At 40.5% G+C, this 18,969-nt stretch overlaps 1 long non-coding RNA gene across 1 annotated transcript; it reads right to left on the reverse strand.

Annotated features, from left to right (window-relative positions):
* Positions 1-233: 233 nt before the first annotated feature.
* On the reverse strand, positions 234-4,569 carry LOC147753361 (uncharacterized). The gene is made up of 3 exons (XR_015311439.1): positions 4,459-4,569; positions 2,672-2,897; positions 234-609 (listed from the first exon to the last, which is right to left on the reverse strand). It is a non-coding gene; the product is annotated as an uncharacterized LOC147753361 (long non-coding RNA).
* Between the last annotated feature and the right edge of the window lie 14,400 nt (positions 4,570-18,969).

The following is an 18,969-nucleotide window of genomic DNA, read 5'->3' on the forward strand; positions in this document are numbered from 1 at the left end:
CAGCTAGACTGATATGTTGCCTACCATAAACGAGCATAGTTATAGGGGCTCAAAATGAAAGAAAAGAGATAAGTTCAAAGAAAAGAGGAGGACGTTTGGCTGGTTAAGTTCTTTGGAAGTTAACTACGAAGCCGTGAATTTTAGGCGTTGGGCTTAAGCTCTTCAGAGAAGCGATCCAATTAGTATGCCAATTTTAAATCATAGTGACTGTACGAGCAGTTATAACCCACCATAGAAGATTTCCTTTTATTTTAAATGCATAAATCTCCCCTAAGCAAATTCCCCCTTTTTTCCGTCACATCTTACTATTCTCGTTACTAGAAGGATACGCAAGCTTCTATGTGCTCCCCACCGATGAACATAACAGACGAAGCAATCTAGGAAATATACGCTGCGGCGGCCGAGTTAAGGTTATGTGCGGGGAGACCACCGTGCGGGTCCGACAGCAACGTAACTTTCATGAATTTGCAAAGGCAGGCTGCGCGCACTTCAGGAACAGAGTTTGCATAAACCATTATGCCGCAGGAGCAAAGGCCATGTTGTTTGACACTGCGCATCTCTCTTTGCGAGGCCAGCCAAGCGGGTATCACCCAGGTATGGGGACGCTCCCTACATAATATGAATGAAACTATTTTCAGCTTTATTGTATTACAACCGATTCGTTTTGTACAGGTCAGTACGAGTCTTTCGAGTGAAAGGTGTGTCGTCTATTGCTTGTAGACGTCGGTGGGGCACAGAATTTTTGGGGTATAACGACGTCAGGTAGAACAGTACAATGCGATAAAGCTGAGCGTAGTAGTGAAGCCAGTAACCACCCTATTCTGTATTCAGATATACGTCGTTTCTTGTGAAAGGAGCTAAGGCGCGGAGGTGGATATCCACAGCCGAAAGCAAAATGCAGTCCGAAAGAGTAAAAAGTGCAAATAGTTGATTCTTTTGTTTGCTTTAAAAGAAAACCGCGAGTATTACAATCACTAAAAGCTGTAGTTTTAGAAGGATCGAGTTGCTGATAATTCATCGAAAAGTAGTCGCAATAACACATAAATCAGGTAAAATAATAAATCTTTTGTTAGCTCTGTCGAACACTGTGAAATTAAAGTATTGAAAGCGAGAAAAGTCATTGTCCTAATGGCCCCCATTTGTGCAATGTTAAAGATCTACTTATAAGATACTCAATTCAACAATTATGTTTCGTGACGAAAAAAATAGTTTACCTATGCTTTATCATCTGCCACTTCAGCGAGGATTATATCGTATTCGTCTATACTCTAAATAAGTATAAAGACTTCGAGTTTTTATTTCCTACTATTCGCAGATACTTACAAAAAAGGAAAAATACGTCGAAAACAAAGGTTGGCTTAAATTTTACCGCATAGGTTTTTTTAGGGATAAGAGTAGTTTTGACAGATGAATGCAGACAAGTCCTAATAAAACACACGATCTACCATAACTTAGAGATAATTTAAAAGTAGCAATTTTTAACAAGTGAACCGATTTTTTCAACTTCTATCGGATAGAAGTTCTTTATTGTAAGTTCTGGCAAAATGGCAATTTTCAGCATTCTTGGCTTCCTGTTTTGGATCAAAGTTATGATTTTTGTCTTACAGTGTTCGTTTTTATAGCAAAAGTGTTCTTGTTCTATAATCAACCAATGAAGTCGTCTCGAATTTCTATGATAGTCCCGAATCCACGAGCATATTTAGATCTTTAACTTGATTTGGGCGACGACAATTTGAGGTGGTTAAATGTAGAAGTACAACAACGCTGCACTAACTAATTAGATTATCTGAAATTCTAGTAAATGAAGTTCTAAGCTAGAATGCGCGGAATCAGAACAAGCAGAATTTCGAAAAAACGCGAACCCGCCAACAACTACCTTAAAAAAACCCAAATGCATTGAAAGAACAGTTGGATTTGCCTTTAAGTGACTAGACGTGGGTATGCAGGTATTACCTAAGATCAGAAGGGTAAGAGATTAAATATCGTTTCAAAAATGTGTCCTAATTTAAGAAATCTAGAAACTTAATATTTAACCTAAACCTAAGTTAAAACCAATCTTCCTCTAATCATCTTCTGTACTCTGGGAAAGCTGCGTCTCTTGAAATCATGCACAACGTTAGTATATTCCAATACGTTTTGATAGGATTGTTAAATGCTGTTCATTAAATATTCGAAGTCTCAGAGGGCAGGTTCTAGGGTGTTCGCCGTAGTTACGCCCTATCTCATGTATTGCTTTTCGTATTGTTTTCTACTAAAAGTTTCTTTTCTCTAGGTTCAAGAAACGTTTGGATAAACTTATAAACGGGAGAAAAATGGAACCAAAGCCTAAATGTGATTCCACGACTGATTTTAAAAAATTCCAAAGCTGGAAGAACGTTTGTACACAAGGGTTAAATATGGCGCACAACCGTAATATACGGCACGGCTAAATGTTCAGAAAATTTTTTAACCTGGTATAGATTCATTGAATATGAATTGAAATAGACAACTCGTTTCAGAATTCACACTTGAAAAACACTGCAACATCGAAGTCTAGATGAGCCTCCATCATAATATACCACGCTCAGAATGCATCGAATATTATTACATATTACAACAATAACATGTTGTAACGGGTTCACCGAAGTTCATAAATGTACCTATATTGAATTAGACCATGCTTTGTAATCACCTGAAGTGGTGTATTTAGCGGCTGATCGAAAATATCTTGACTTGCAGGTCTCATGTGACCTTTTGTGGCGTCGAAGCCCCCTACTCGTGTTCCTTTCAACCTCGAGAATTCCTTATTTATTGTACCGCTCCGGTCAAGAGAAATGCCTACCTGACCGAACGTCTGCATAATCCATTTGTACCGTGTACTATATTTCAGGACAATACCACTGCATCTGCGATCACACCTAAGCCAGCAGCAAGGATGAACGCTTATGTCAGAATCGGATTTTTGCTTTTATGTCTTTACCAATCTCGATGTATAGCGCGAATGTCCGGTATATAGAATTACCATCATGAAAACACAATACATAATTCTTACCTATAAACTTTACTTCAGTGTTGAAAACTAACAGCTGTATAATTCAACACTGTATAATTCAATGTTATAACTTTGTCTAAATTAAGAAAGTTCAATGATGGATTGACTGTTTCACAGGATTTATCCCTGAGTCGACTTAAACTAGTTTGTTAATAAGCATGCCAACATAGAACAGGGGGAAAATGTTTATTGTTTATCTATAGGTTGTTTTTGATGTACGATTACAAAAAGGTTGTCAACATGGCGACCGGGACTTCTGGCTAAAAATGTCGGGGATCGCTGACTGCGATGCTGTATAAGTGATTCAGCGATCCATTTTCTCGAAATTTAGTCGCGTCTATAAAGCTCTGGATTGCTAAAAACCCTAGTCAATAAGTTTAATCTGAACAAATGTTTTTTAGAAAAAGTTTTTTTATCAGATGGAGCGAAATTAGCCGCGATGCAAAAAAAAAAACGCATTATTTACGCTCTCTCTAGAAAAAGAAAAAATGCTACTTGAATGAAATTCAAGAAGCATCGAGTTTTTGCATGAATTAGGGTACGAGCCTTCACACAATTTTCAGCCAAATTATTTTTATTCTTAGGAAGGTATCCGATTTAACAACATAAAAACAAAACTAAGAGGAGAACTTGTCCTGTATCCGTGATGGAAGCTATATGCTATATACACAGCACTGAATATGCATTCTCCTAATGCGAAAATAAGGCGCGGCCCAACCGCACACAACTGAGATGCACGTTTCCATTGAAATCACTGGCTTGGCCAGCTAGTTGATATACAGGACCTTATATCGAGATTTACAAATTGCTTCACATTATTAACTATCGATTTTCTGGTAAATTAAACAATCGATGTATCCTCTAGAAGAAATCATCGTAAGCTTTCTCATACTCAGTAACGAGAAGCTGCCACAAAACACAATAAATCATCGTCATGACAATGACCTGGCATACGTTCATTAAACATACATATCCCATCATTTTACGTGAGCTTGAATTCAGCTCAAATTGTATGAATATATCAAAGATCTGCGTATACACAGAGCAGTGCAAATGTATCCTCAAAGTTTAAAAAAATTTCGATTGAACATCTAAGAGCCCTCAGTTACTTGCTTTACCATTCTTTTGCTACTATAACAAATGTAAAATGGAGACTTGCCTCATAAAGTTACTCATGGGTCAATACGGTTATCTTTTTGGACAGTCGAACAGATTCAAATATACTGGTCTCTTTTAGCACACGATACCGATTGACGATTCATCTCCGATCCACTCCTAGCCGCGACAAAATGCGTCTGCAGCAAGGCGGATCATGGGGGTCATGGGGCTGAAACTCTAGTGCGTAAGACATCATCAAGTCTTCATCTAGCCCGTGGCCCTCCCCGTGGTTTTGGTTAAGAAAAGGAACAGATTACCGTTAGACCTACGTTTTCACGTCGACTATCCCAGGCTGAACTCTACTACACGCTGCTCCATATCGATGCCTTCGTTATTTTAGCAATTTGGACCTGATCAGCGAATATTGGTAGATCACCATACACCCAGACGATAAGGAGTATACAACATTTTATACGCCGGACGGCTCTAGCAGTTCAACTGAGATCCATTCGGTCTCCCAACGTTCCAAAAGCTGATAGACAAAATCGTTTGGCCCAATATCAAATGGCTCTAGTTTATTACGACACCGTCGAGTCTACCAACTTGACTTCGACGTCCACATTACCCATCTGCCAGAAGCGCCTATAGTCATCAATTCGGCCAACCTAAGGCTGAAAGCAAATAAAATGCATGTTTGAAATCCAAAAGGTGGTATCTCTAATCTAGAGGATCACGACCGTCGGAATTTCCCCGGATCTCGAGAAGGTTTGGATGCTGGAAACCCTGTCTATCCCCGCATCGACTGAAAACTTATAACGATTCTTTAGTCTGGCCTGCCGTCCTATTACCGGAAGATTATACGAAATTTTATACGGATGGCAAGTCTGCTCTACACTGTGACCAACATCACAAATTTCGTGTACGTCACAACGACAGGATCTATTGGGTGTTACAATCGAAGAGTGCTAAAGAGCCAGTCCTGTATCAGGATTTGGAAACGAGTTTACAGACGGACGCTATTAAGACCAGAATAGAAGGCACTATTAGCTTGAATAGAGAAAGAATCCGAGCGGATCGTCGTCTACGCTAGCCGTCGTTTGAAAGACTCTGAAGCTAGATGCCACCGTTCCGAGACCAACTGCGTTTTAGGCCTCGGTACAGACCTAAGCCTCTATATGAATACGGCTTCGAAGTTATTCGCCAAAGCCAAAACAGGGCACTTTGCCGCGCCTGATCGTGCCGTTGGTACGGGGCGGCGCCCACGAGTTGGACAAGGTTTCAAGAGCGCAAAAGGAGGATTTGCGTATAATAGTTAGCAAATTAAAAGGAAGGTTGTAAACGTGCGTACTAGAGATGGCCTGGCCTGCTGAGTCAAGGGAACGGTAACGCTGACGGACGTTTCATTGTCCTAGTAAAAGGAACCTACCACATTATGCCTCCCCTGGAGATAGCAAGGCATGTCGGCGTACGAAGGACGTTGCAACGCATTAAAGGCGCTTCCCCATTGAAGCTGAACTTACAATACGGGTTTGGGAGGTATTAACCGAAACCCAACGCGGCGTAATGGGCTTCATCTGATGGGGGCTCCAGAACGCTTTTTTCAGAATGTAAGAGTAGACTTTGTAGGCCCTTAGAAGTCCCGGGTTATAAAATTTTTTAGGTCTTAAAGGTGGCTAACTATAGCACTTGTTTTGTCCAACTCCTACCGGTCCGGGAGCGATGCCGGATATCGTAATTCGGGCGTAGGAAGCTGTGCACCTGCTTCTTCGAGAGCTTAGCGTGACGGACATCGCGACCTGCTTCATATCGCGACACGTTGCAGACTACCTCTGACGGACCCACATTGGACACGTCAATGGACGGCTGTAGAACATCCACGATGTTACGAGTTAGGTAAGTGTATGATTCGAACAGTCAAAGAAAGGCTGAGGTCTCGATGGCCTCGAGGTAGCACAAATTTGAAGGGACGTCAGGAGTTTTCCGGCTGTCGTGTCGTACCACCCGGAATGCTTCTGGCTGCCCGAAGGTGGAATGCCGCTGAACTACACTGTAAGGCTTACAGAATGCTCCGGAATCGGCAACGGTACATGAAAGCGTGGTTTGAACTGGGGAAGTCTACCCCGCAGAAGCTCGAGGACGACATGAAGGTACTAATAAAATTAGAGCCGGCAATGCCAGGGTTCTTAAAGAAGTTTCAACCGTACTCCCGCGGGACATTTACTATCGTGAGCCTCGTGAAGTGGCCTCATAAACCTTTCGACCTGCGACGCCCCCCCGGCCAGTTGTTAACCATGAACGGAAAGTAGATCTGGCGGTATGTTTGGGAATGTACTCCGGCAGCGCGGCTGACTGTAAAAGTGCGCTCCTCGAATATTAGTGTTATAGTTCCTAGTTAAGTGCAACGCGAATATGGGTCTATAGGTGGCTGTTTGGAGCCGAATCAATTGCAGTTCACCAGTAGCATCTTAATTGTTGTTCGCAGGACATAAAATGTGAGCTTGTTACTGTGGATTGCCGACACTGGACGTTTTTATCGTACGAGTCTACGGATCACAAGCACCCTTCACTTGACATAGTTCATAGAGAAGGTTAGGTCGTGTCATACCTGGAAGTCGTGCTCCGCTACCCGATAGTGATGCTTCCTTGTTCGTTCCTGACAATAACTTGAACGTCCATTAGGAATGGAGCACCGTTACGGATATATGTAATTCTCACAGCGACAAAGTCCAAAAAATCTAGAAGTTTGCTCTTCTGAAGAATGCGCTGAAAAGTGACCGTAATCATTTATAATTTATCGTATGGCTGCATTGGTCAGAGCACCCCTTGATAATGATGCAGTCCACGATGAAAACATAGTAATAAGGTAACTTTGATGAAGGCCAAGGGCGCTCATATTGTTTCCGTAGCTGAATGCACAATGTTAGAACAAGTACATGCGAGTGCATCGGCAGCACGTTCAGCTGAAGTTTGAAAGAAACGATAACAAGTTGTTAGGAAGTATCCGCATTTTTTGACTAATTTTGTAATAAGCAACAACAATAAAGTCGAATTCGTGTTACTGTCAAGTTTGCTTTGTCAGGGAACCAAGACTTTATTATCTCGAATGAGGTTCGACTAACTTCATTAAACAGATATTTTGAGTTGGTTATTGCTTCAAACAACTAACACCCAATACACAAAACAAAGCGCATATGAACGCCTGCTTTCCAGTGCCATCACGGGAACAGGTATTAATCGAATGAGTTTCATTCTATAGACGCTATTTTGCGCATCGCGTCTTTCAACCACTGCACGATTTATGCTCGCTTTTTATAATTGTTGTTTCTAGTACCTTTGTTATGTGAACAAAGCCTTTAAGCTACCTCCCTGGTACAGCGTTAAAGACCTATCCCCAGTAGAAGGTCTAGTCGAGGTGGGTCTTACTGGGATTTTTTGCTACGGACCTACCTGAATTTACCTTTAGAGGTAATTAACAAGCATGGACCAGATAAAAAATATAATATTTTTATATTATTCTAAATTTTGTGAGAAAAAATCTACTTGATGTTAAGTATGAGAGAAATCAGTGTCACTTTTTTATTTGAAAAAAATATATACATATATAATTAGACGCGAATTTCTATAACGCAATATACCTTATGCCATATTTCAAAAAAGGTGAATACTAGTAGAAGGTATGTTTTGGCTATTCCACCTTCTAGAGGTCAGCGGAAAATTACATTCAAAAGCCCCCCTTTCACCCAATGATGACAGTAAAAGTCTGAAATAGCACACTATGTTAGCGAGTAATACATATTATTTAAGTAATATTGCCCAGGGTTTCGATATTTGTCGAATATTATTCGAGAATGATTCGATGTAGAGACTCTACTAGGTGACGTTTGCCCTGCATACTAGCTATGAAGACAATAACCCAGATGACAATAGCTTAGTTTAACCATAACAGATCTTAAATGTTACCACAGCGAATATATGATCGAACAATACCGTAAAGAGAGATAAACCTCAGCAGACTCACCATAATTTCGTGACAGGCAGATTCAAAACAACGTTATCTCACTTGTTGTAACCTACAAATATATTACATTTGATCACGTAATTTTAAAAGAAAAACATTTTAATAACGAAATTATTTTTGTGAACAAAATAGTGTTTTAGCAAGTATGAAAAAATTGTCACGTACTTGACTTTTTCTTCGCCGCAAAAATCATAAATGCCTGAAAAGTCAAAATCAAGCAAAGTGTGTTTGTCAATCCACTCTAAGCAATCGCAAAAATGCTAGAATTTTAAATACATTTAACATTACAGTAATAATAATACCTGTTCTTTCTGAATCATTCGAAACTAGAGAATTAAGCATTACCGGCTAAAATCAGCCTTGATGCATGCTTCTCAGCACGGCGCAACAGCTTACGAAAATACGTATGCGAATCCAATATTGCCCACATAAAACTCAGCACAGAAAGGACACAGGGGAAAAGCGCTTCTGAAGTCACGTTACATCATCCATAGTTGCACAAGCCCGGCTCTATTCACCGCCAAGTTACAGACAAATTGTGTAGAGCAACAGCACAACTAACAAAATGTTATTGGTCTAATATCGAATTAAAGCCTTCACATACACCCCACTATGTCCAAGAGTACAGTATACATTCATTTATATGTAAGACCCATTTCCAATGTTTCTTAGGTTAGCCTCGGGGCTACCGATTAGAAACCTAGTTGTTTCCTGTTCTACTAGCCTTCTTACATTCTGCCACAATGAACATAGGTCTAATTACTTTGTTCTAGACACTTTCGCAATGTTGTCGACCCAGTACCCAAAAGCAAAAATTACCCTGTTTCTCCGCTATTCCATTCAATGCCAGTTCGCATAACCAAAGTGTCGTACACACTGAGAAATAAAGTAGAATTCCTCTCCCGCTTATCTCGCACCATTTGCCTCTCGTCATTTGGGCTTCCTTTTTCTCCCCCCTCCTTTCTTATCCGTTAAAACGCGACACAACTTTTCTGCAGCCTGGCGAATCCTGCAGTTGGTTAAATACAGGTTTCGTTGTACCTGGTAGCTTGTCTTTTCGTAGGAACAGCTGCAGGTCCAGCAGTGGTTTAGCTGGTTGCGACAGGTCAGTCCCAATCACCCTTTTCGCGGGTACTTGCTTCCTTGGTTACCTTCCTAACGAGAATTATCTACGAACCAAGGCAGCTAAATGAAATGGCTAAGAAAACTACGAGACAGCATCGATAGCTTACGATGTAACCCGGAAGGATCTAGAAAAAAAAAAAAAAAGGGACTACCTTAGCCCACAACACCTACAAGGGGTTCGCGCTGTCACACGAACTGTAGGAGGCGTAAGAAAATAGTCCAGAGGAGGCGCAAGTCTTCCTATTTTAAAGGGAGACAAATCGCACAAAAAACAGAGAGGAACTTGGAAAGCATAACGAAAGGAGACTAACAACTTCGAGCATCCTGCGTACAAATGAAGGCACCAGATGCTCAAAACGCGAATACGCACCGCCCTGAACGGCTTTGCGGCACAGGAATATAGACAAGTAAAGAGTATTAGAGAATAAAGTTCCTTCGTCTTAAGGAACTGCAGATGAGGACGAAAAGGAGAATCGGGAAGACGAAATGCGCATCTGACCAGCTAGAACTCACCAACGTAGCAAAGCATATCAGCTCGGCATAGCATAGAGGAAGTCTAGCAAAGGACATCTTTTTTTGGCCCAGAAGCGCTAATCTCCGAAAGTTTCCCCTTGTAAACCCATTAATGTAAACCAACAGATGAAACAGACTGTTTGTAGAAAGCGTGTTTATGAGAGCTTATATTAGAGCTTCGCTAGTAGAGCGCAAATTGCTGGAGAGTGTATAGAAACCTGTTATGGGACTCGCGCCTGCTTGTGAATGCTGCTCTAACCTACAAGTTTAGACTAGGAAGGTTTTCGGTTCGGTGTCGTCAGCCATATTCTATGCTGTAGCCGCTGCTCAAAGTAAACGCGATGGGAGAAAAAAACTCAACTCAGTTCTTCTGGACAACGAAGAGGTTCCCGGGCAGCGGTCTCAAGCTGCATTCAGATGACAGGATTAATTTCTACCTAGTCACAGCTAAGTAGAAAAGCCTAAAAATATATGTGCTTTATTTGATTTGAGCGTAGAATCTAATGAGCTAGGAAAACGAGACCGCCTTGTGTGATCACAACCAGATGCTTAAGTGCACCTACTATGTACGCGTGAACATCCAAAAGCTGTGTCCACCATGAGGAGACAGCTCTTGTTGAAAGCCCAGGGTTAAAAATTAAACATTTGTTTAGGGAACATAAATAGTCGTTATGTGGGTACCAGACGTCCGAACTCGGATCTCTGTGCCTCGTTTGCGAAGTACTCGAATTTGCAAGAAAGAAAAAGCTGCGAAGGGATATAGATCATGCTCTATGAACACACGATAGTGGTTTTTTGAATAAGAAAGGTCTAACCAGCTCATGATAGGTTCGGTATATCAGTGAAAAAAAGCCTAACCGTATTACAACTAGAGAGAAATCAGGCTCAACGAGAAAACACGCGGCTAACTTGTCGGGCAGAAAACCGCTTTAACTATCAAGGCCGATCGGCACAAATCGAACAATAAAAAGGAAAGCTTGTATCATGATTACTAGACGCTGTCGCAGCTGAAGCTTTCTTTAGTTTCGGCTCAGCCATCTTTTGGGAGCCTTCAGGGTAAGAAAGGACTGGAGGATGGGAAAGGTCCACACTCACGAACAAAATTGCTAGGGCAGTTATGGCAAGAGGCGTGGACGTTTCGAACTGCAAGAGTGCCCTGCGCGTGAACACACAGCAATTCGGATACCTTCGAACGGGTTGAGAGGCCATACGAATAGTCGAACCACAAGTCAGCGACGGTAGAAAATGTAGTGATACAAGAATAATTAAAAGAAAAAAAGAAAAAAAACAGATAATAATGTCTATAATACAAATGCCGAAGTATTTGCAAATTTGATAAGCGTATTATTAAAACGACTACAAACCGTTGGCAACGAAGTAAAAAATTAGGGTAAACGTTACCATCACAGTTGTATCTACAGACTGATTCACCTCAGTAAAGCTATATCACAGACTTTAGCGATAAAGCAAACAGAAATTTTATCTTTAAAGATCATATAACTAATACTTCCGTTATAGATAGCTAGCTGAGGGTGCTAGCGCGATCCTGACGCGGCAAAACGGAGTGGTGAATCCGTAATAGAATGGTCACCGTTTTCACTATACGGAAGTACGATCACAATAACATCAATATGGTTAGAAACCTAGGATTGAGACAATAGCTGAGGAGATGAGGGTCTGAAAATGGGTTTCGTGTCTTTGGATATACAGAGAAACCTCATCCAATTACGGTTAGCTATATCCTTGTCATTATTTTAGTACATTATGCATTTTGTTGGTTACATTGCTATTACCATACGATCGATCGATCGATCGCTCTGGTTGCTCAGAACACTGGATAGTTCAGATCCGGATACAGTAACTCCACATGCACACTACACCAGCATCCATAAGTAGAATGTACATTTAAAATTGAACTACTAAGGCTGCTTTACGTACAACTTCGAAATTTATGTCCATCGAAACTTAACTCTCAACTAAGCATATTAAACGCGGTATACTCCAATACACATCGCAGACAACACAGTAAGGCATACGCTTTTTTCCATATAATATTGGGTAACGCAAACATTTCCGACAACTTTGCATAGATACAGCACGATATATCTACAAGCGATATATGTGATCTGTCAGGTGACCTTTTTAAGTTGTCAGATTTTGACCCCGCACGTAAATGACAGACTTTGCGTAAAGCGTCATCTTTAACTTTCATATACGCTTATTTGCATATACATACGTTATGCGTAAAAAACACGTTTAAGCAGTGGCCGCGCTGATTTTGCTCTTGACATTTTCGCAACCCTGTGAGTTTCGATTATCTCGAGCCAGAAGTTGCTCGATGGCTAAACAGTCAAATGGAGTGGTAAACAATTGCAGAAACGGAAGAGTCGCCCCATGGGCATCTTAATAATGCATGTATTTATGTACGTATTTACTCATCACACGTATACATACTGTCATAAACACACAAAGACACTCACACATGCTCACTCAAGATAACGCGGCCATCTTATAAGCAGCCTATACCATATAGGAAGGCGAAATACAATACGGTGAGTATACATATGCGGTCCATCTCGAAAAGGGCCAGTGTAATGAAGGTCAGACGACGATGACGACTGTAACGGCTACAGCAGCTGTTGAAGCTACTTATGCTATTTTGCCCCTGTCGCCTGTTACAGTCGCCCCGTTAATAGCGTAATTCGTTTTCTTCTACATTCTATCTAGCTAAGCGAATTCAGTGAAGCTCCGCCCGCTTTTCGATTTCCGTTGTACCCCATTACGAAGCCGTACTCTGCCAGTTTTTAATGGGACAGCTATCTAATGCGTCTTGCCGTTACCACGTCTTCCTTTGCTTCCGGTCTGTACAAGACTATCCCTCAGCCCTAGCGGCTCAGGTTGTCAACCAGAAGGCTCTGTCATTGTTGTCACGTTTTTCTATTTGGAGAACATCGCCTTTCTCGTTTCGCCCTCTATCCGCTCGTCACTATAAACAAAATGTAAAAGGTTTTCTAAGGTTCGTATGAGAACAAACACAGTGCCAGAAAGCGCTGCGACTGCATTCGTTTACTCTGGATCTCCTCGCCTTCATATCACACGGTGAAAGGTAAAGAGGCAGGATGAGGAAGCAAGAACAAAAAAGGGAGTAAAAGGAAGATTTCATTAGTCGGTCTCGTAGAAGTGACACCATTAACGCTGATTCGATGACTGTATGGGCTACAGTGAAAACAGTGACCAGGACAATAGCCACAACTACCAAAACTCGGGTTCTACAGGGTGGGCGACTCGGACTGTAAGTCACTGGCGTACGCACAATGGGCTTTGATCAACAGTTTCGTTTGCTCGAGTGGCTCACAGGAAACCATCGATCGTAGCTCGTCGCGACAATAACGCCACAACAGGATCGACAGTAATAACAAAAATAACACTAGCCCAACGTACCGAATGGCAACAACGCAATACATGTTATTGGCGTGTGCTGTGTTTGTAAATCAACACGGTACTCCTGTCTAAGTAAACAAGTTAAGCAGACGACGCTTGGATAATAAGCTGATCGTAGACAGCGAAATTCGAGTTTGAAAGATGTCAGATGTATGCGCTGACAACCGACCACCACGTTACACTAGTCTGCCATTGACCAAGAGTACAGAAAATTCATTCAAAGAATAGTGGCTCTACACTGGTTTAAGAAAATGTAGCAGAATTTCCCCAGTTGTGTGACTAAGAAGAGGAAAAAGAGGAGAGGGCAATATAGGAAAGATACCTTATAGTTGTAAAACAATGCCCGAAAGTATAGCAACAGAAGTAAGAACTCTGGCTGGCATAAGCAGCCATTAGCACCCGAAGTTTGCAGCTGAAGGAGCCCACTGCGACAATGCGTGAAAACTGCAATTCGGATGTAAAAGATATTATTGTTCAATGTTAAAGCAAAAAAATTATTCAAGACGTGTTGTTCTAAGTTGGGCTTACTTTATTTCTTGATGGTTTACTCGAAGGAGGTTTACTACCGGTAGCTGGCTGAATGGAAGACGATGAAGCAATATCAAACAGATTTGCTCGATTAGACTATTTGTAGGGGTACGTGTGTATATATATAATTATACAGACAGGTTTGCTGTGTACCGGGGCGGAACACTTTTTTAAGCCCGCTGTATGGGACTCAAAAAGGTGTTCCGCCCCTACCTACCAGCTTTGTATCACCACTTTGAAAAGATATTAATACGAGAAAAAAGGCTTTTAGTTTCCACTGTTTTAGTTTAGAGGACAAGCAATATGGGACAATTTTGTTAGTTATCTTACTATATGCTGACCTTGTATCTAGCGTTATTTCGAGAGAACGACTGTGGGCTTTTGGTCGTCCATTATGATTTTTCGAGAAGTTCCATCTTTAATAAGACAATACACAAAAGACCTTACTCACATTATGGCGCTTTGCAAAGCAAGCTATTTTAGCGTTTCTGAGACTAACTGTAAGATAGCGAAGTTATCCAATTGTGAGCTCGGAAAAATACAGCCCTCTGTTTACGGGAAAATCTATGACATGTTCTACGACCAACCAGCGAATAATCTCTGTTAATTTCTCGCATATGAGAACTCGCGTGCAGAAAAATCTATGGCGACCAGACTCTAAATGCTAGGTGTTTCTTTTAGGGGCCTCAGGGTCCGGGTTAAGAGAATATGAGATCTGAGTTTGAGGAAAGATTCGGTATAGGTTATTTTCATGCCATTTTCCTTGAAGGGATATGTATAGAGTATTGCAGAACGGAACGAACATACTTTAGAAGGAAATTTTAATAATCATAATTTAGAAGGGATGGCGGAGCGAACCTGTAAATGCTTATGCTACTACGATTATTGGTTTTTCATTTACAGAAGATCAGTCAGTTCGCAGTAGGGCTTACGGTTGGTTTTTGTCATAAAGGTCATCATAGTTGTCTATTGAGATGTATCCTTTGAAAATGCGGCTTTATTATATTTAAATATACGTAATTACTGCAATTTATATTCTAGATATTGGATTAGGCTATTTATAGTTGGTCTATCTTCAATATTACACATCTATAATGAGTTTGTATAAGAACTGCAATACTTACGAATGCAAATTCATGCATCGTGCGGAACGTGCGGGTTTAGTCGGCGGGGTCTGGTCATCAAACTCCATCAAACCAGCATCTCCATCAAGCAAGGTTTACGCGTATTTGTAAATTTAGGCATTCGTATATTGCATAGTTACATCCCAGAAGGAATTGCTAATGCCAGTATTAAAATACGGCAAAAACTTAAGGCGCATCATGATAGTCTCATGGATCTTTCGTAAAATGGGCTATAATTCCATAATGTGCTAAACTTGACACTGGTCAAAAACGGATGACATTATGTCAAAAGGCAAATCAGGGCCGGGCAGAAGATTTACGAACATCTCACAACTTGGAATTAGAGTGCTTCAGTTATGAGCCTAGGGCCCATGCGTGATGGAAATGGTACAAACGTAGACTCAAGTGTCCGAACTAAAAAGAATTACTATAATCAGCGATGGATGGAGCCCCGATAAGCACCTTTTCCTTGCGATATGGTTGCCATGTCTGCTATCATTAGAAAATAAGCAGGGGTAACATAAGTAAAATTGCGCACAGATATTATAGTTTGTCTAATCTATGCTCACCTATCGCCAAGCCTTAGAGCCTTGATTGTCTGACCAATGAATGTGCCAGGCATTGCTGAAAGGCTATCTTAACAGGCATAGCTGAATCCAATGTCATATTTGCAACAAGCATCGATTGTGTCCCATACGCCTTAGCACAACTCGTCCACCTTTTTAAACATATATCATACACCTTACGACAGTTTGATTGTCGTAGAAGATTCTCGTATTTGGAGGAGCTCGGCGCTTATTTGGCTCTTCAGACACATCTGGTCGAACCCTCATTACTTTTTTGAGCTACGCGAACCGTTCGTAACTGCCGACGCGAGAAGAGGACTCTTTGAAGGTTGAATCTGCGGCATTTGAGTGGCTTCGGAGCGACAGCAAACGCAGACGTGACACAACTTCGCACTTTCATCAACCAATAGACTTAGTGCATTATATAAACTGATAAACGGCTTCATCTTTTTCTATCTTGAAAATAGATACAGGTAGAAAAAAGAATAAGAACTATTCTCGGAAATCGGAATTATACAGCCGCTATAACAGGATCCCGTTGGAGAAAGTTCAAACCAAAATATTATAATAACATTACTTAAATTTTGTGCTTTTGAGTATACAAATGGCTTTGGAAGCTGTTCTGTGTGCATTATACCTTATAGTTCATTTGGGTGAGAAGAAAATTGGATATTTGTATTCTCCAAAAGGAAATCTTTGAAATACAAAGTGGTTTCGTCGCATTCCCACACGAGACAGTAAAGTGAGCCGTAGTACACTTCGTTTTCAATACGTTTGCGACTATTCTTTATAATGCACCTGTTGTTGCCTATTGAGTCAGTCTAACTCTCTGACATCGTTCAGGTTTGCATAAATAAGTATATTTCCCTATCGAGGCCTATTTCTGTCTCACAAAGCTAGTACAATAGACTCGTAAAGATCGCTTTGAAAAAAAATTAGCCGGACTTTGGCGAGCAGATATATACCGATCACGGTAAGAAAACTCACTCGGCAGCTGACATGTGTGAAGTTTTAGCCTCTGAAGACATCATTCTCCAAACAGAGAAACTGAGCGTGTTGTCTTCTTGAGACGCGTTAAAAGCATTCGGATGATCGTATTCTATAAACTGAGGTTGGATCAGTGAAATGTGTCTAGACTCAGGACTAGTCCTTAATAGTCTGTCAATAGTATGAAGTCAAGCAATTTCACCGTGTTTAAATCTGTAATTTTCCAAACAAATACAAAAGGGAATCAGATATTATTTCATGGTCTTCGCTTGAGCTATATTAACGAGATGCTATGCCATATTTACAGAGTGCGTTGAATTAATCAAAGACGACACCTGGAGATAAGACCCAGGGTTTCGCTAGCTTGAGTTCATTAACCTGCATATACATACAGTTCATGCAGCCAAACAGATCAAATCTCTATACAAAGGAATTTTCCATCACTATCTAAGCTCCAAGATATTGTAAGTTTTGTCGAAAGTTAAGGCATGGGGGCCTAAAGTGATGCGAGTTCCAATAAGAAAACCTAATAAGAGATCTACTCAATAACCTGATGCAGTATTAGATAGTTTACTATTATGGCGTATATTCCATACGTTTAGAACTACTCTTCTTTATGCCGTCATGCGGAAACGTCATAAAAGAATGATAGACATTGCGCAGAATTATCCTACTCAAGGTAGAGGCTAGTTCACTAGGACCATTAAAAATGAGTGTTGTTCATCACACACTTAATTAGAGGCGAAGTCCTAATTTAAATGAGGCTCAAAGCCAATTTTGTATTCTAGCTCAAGTCAGTAGTTCATATACATAACGGTATGTTCTTATCAGAAAAATATTATTATTATTATTACCTGTATTATTGACTCAGAAGTGAAAGTTCTATTAGAAAAGAATATGGTTTTCAAGTGATAGAAGAGAGCAAACTGCTGGGTTAAGATCACCAGTGGAAACATGTTGCAATGATCCTTGCTTGAACTTGGATCATCAACCTTTTGCTTAGGTAATTTTGTGAATACTTAACTATCATACTTTACTTATGAAAGTATCAAGTCCCATGAGTTTATACAGCAAGCAGACATGTTTGCGTATAAAGTGAAAGATAGGCCCTGTCGCGTGATATCCTATATACGGAATAGTTCGTGAGTGCTAGTAAAAATTTTTAGCTTTTTTCATAGACACGATTCGCCTATCAAAAGTGTCCTCACGATACCTAAGGACTCTCAGATCTTTTATCTCGCTGTAATAGTCTAAGAATTTTCCTAGGGAGAGCGAGAGAGATAGAGAGAGAGATTGAGAGTATGTGTGTGAGAGAGAGAGAGAGAGAGAGAGAGAGAGAGAGAGAGCCAAAAATGTGTGAGAATACTTCGATGGATGGGTAATTGTAGTAACCTGTATAGGTTAGTATTGTACTTCGTTTTCGTGCATCCTGTTACCAACCAATAGGTATTCGTGACAGATTAATAGGTAACGCATCTGCCTGCTACTCTTTGGGACACGTTGTGACCTATCCAGCTATACCTCAGGGTGTGAAATTAGTATTTCAGCAAAGTACTTGTTGTTTCAAAATAATCCCTGTTTACTCTTGTAATCAGTGGGTCGATATTTTGGAAGCTCCCTACCATAGATACACGTATACACTAGATTTGGGTCGTATCCATGTTTACAAATACGAATCAATAATGTTAAGCAAATACGAGGCATTTTCTTAATATTACTTCAAGCGAAAACTAACTGCGGCTTTACTAAGCCCTTCAATGGAGCACTGTGCAATCTGTGCATAGGTATAATCGCCCGACTGAACTCATACACACCAGCTGGTCTGATAAAGTAGGGAATCGCTTGAAAAATGTGCAATTCTTCGTGTGCTACGGTTCATTTTCATATATAAATATTAATTTCATTTTCAATTTTATTAGAAATAAATATTTTTTAAGACGCTATTACTAATAAAATCTTAGCGACTTGTATGGAACATTTGACCGAATGTTTCCCAATAGCCATTATCTGCAATTTGCCCCGTCAGTAATGCTATATGGGACGTTCTAACGATGAAAAACTAATAGGTTGCCCTCGTTACTCTGCTTAGGGGAAGTTATTTTAAATTTTGCATTCGGTTCATGTTACTAAAAAAACATAATGCCGTATCATTCAATCATCGACCCGATCACTTTCTTTTGATATTAAATAAACCAGGTCACGATTGCTAATTTCCTCGATTTCGGTTTGGTGTGTCTCTACTGATTTAAACTACGGAAGCTTCCTAGGCTGTTAATCTATTTGCTTAACGAAAACTTAGAACACAACGTTGATACAGGTTCAGTTTCATCGTTCAGTCATGGGCGTATGTTATACTAGTTCATTAACTGGGTTTATATAAAGTATATCATTGGCGAGATGTTATTGTAAAAAAAAAAACCAGGCTCGCAGCTGACGCAGTATCCTTATCGAAAGAAATGTAAAAGTTATCCGTTGTATCGCACGTCGAAGTTTGACGTCCATGTAAGTATCTTCGCTCCACCCCTTAACGCTCGGATC

The sequence above is a fragment of the Varroa jacobsoni genome, unplaced genomic scaffold, assembly GCF_002532875.2.
Source record: "Varroa jacobsoni isolate VJ856 unplaced genomic scaffold, vjacob_1.0 scaffold_542, whole genome shotgun sequence".
Lineage (NCBI taxonomy): Eukaryota > Metazoa > Arthropoda > Arachnida > Mesostigmata > Varroidae > Varroa > Varroa jacobsoni.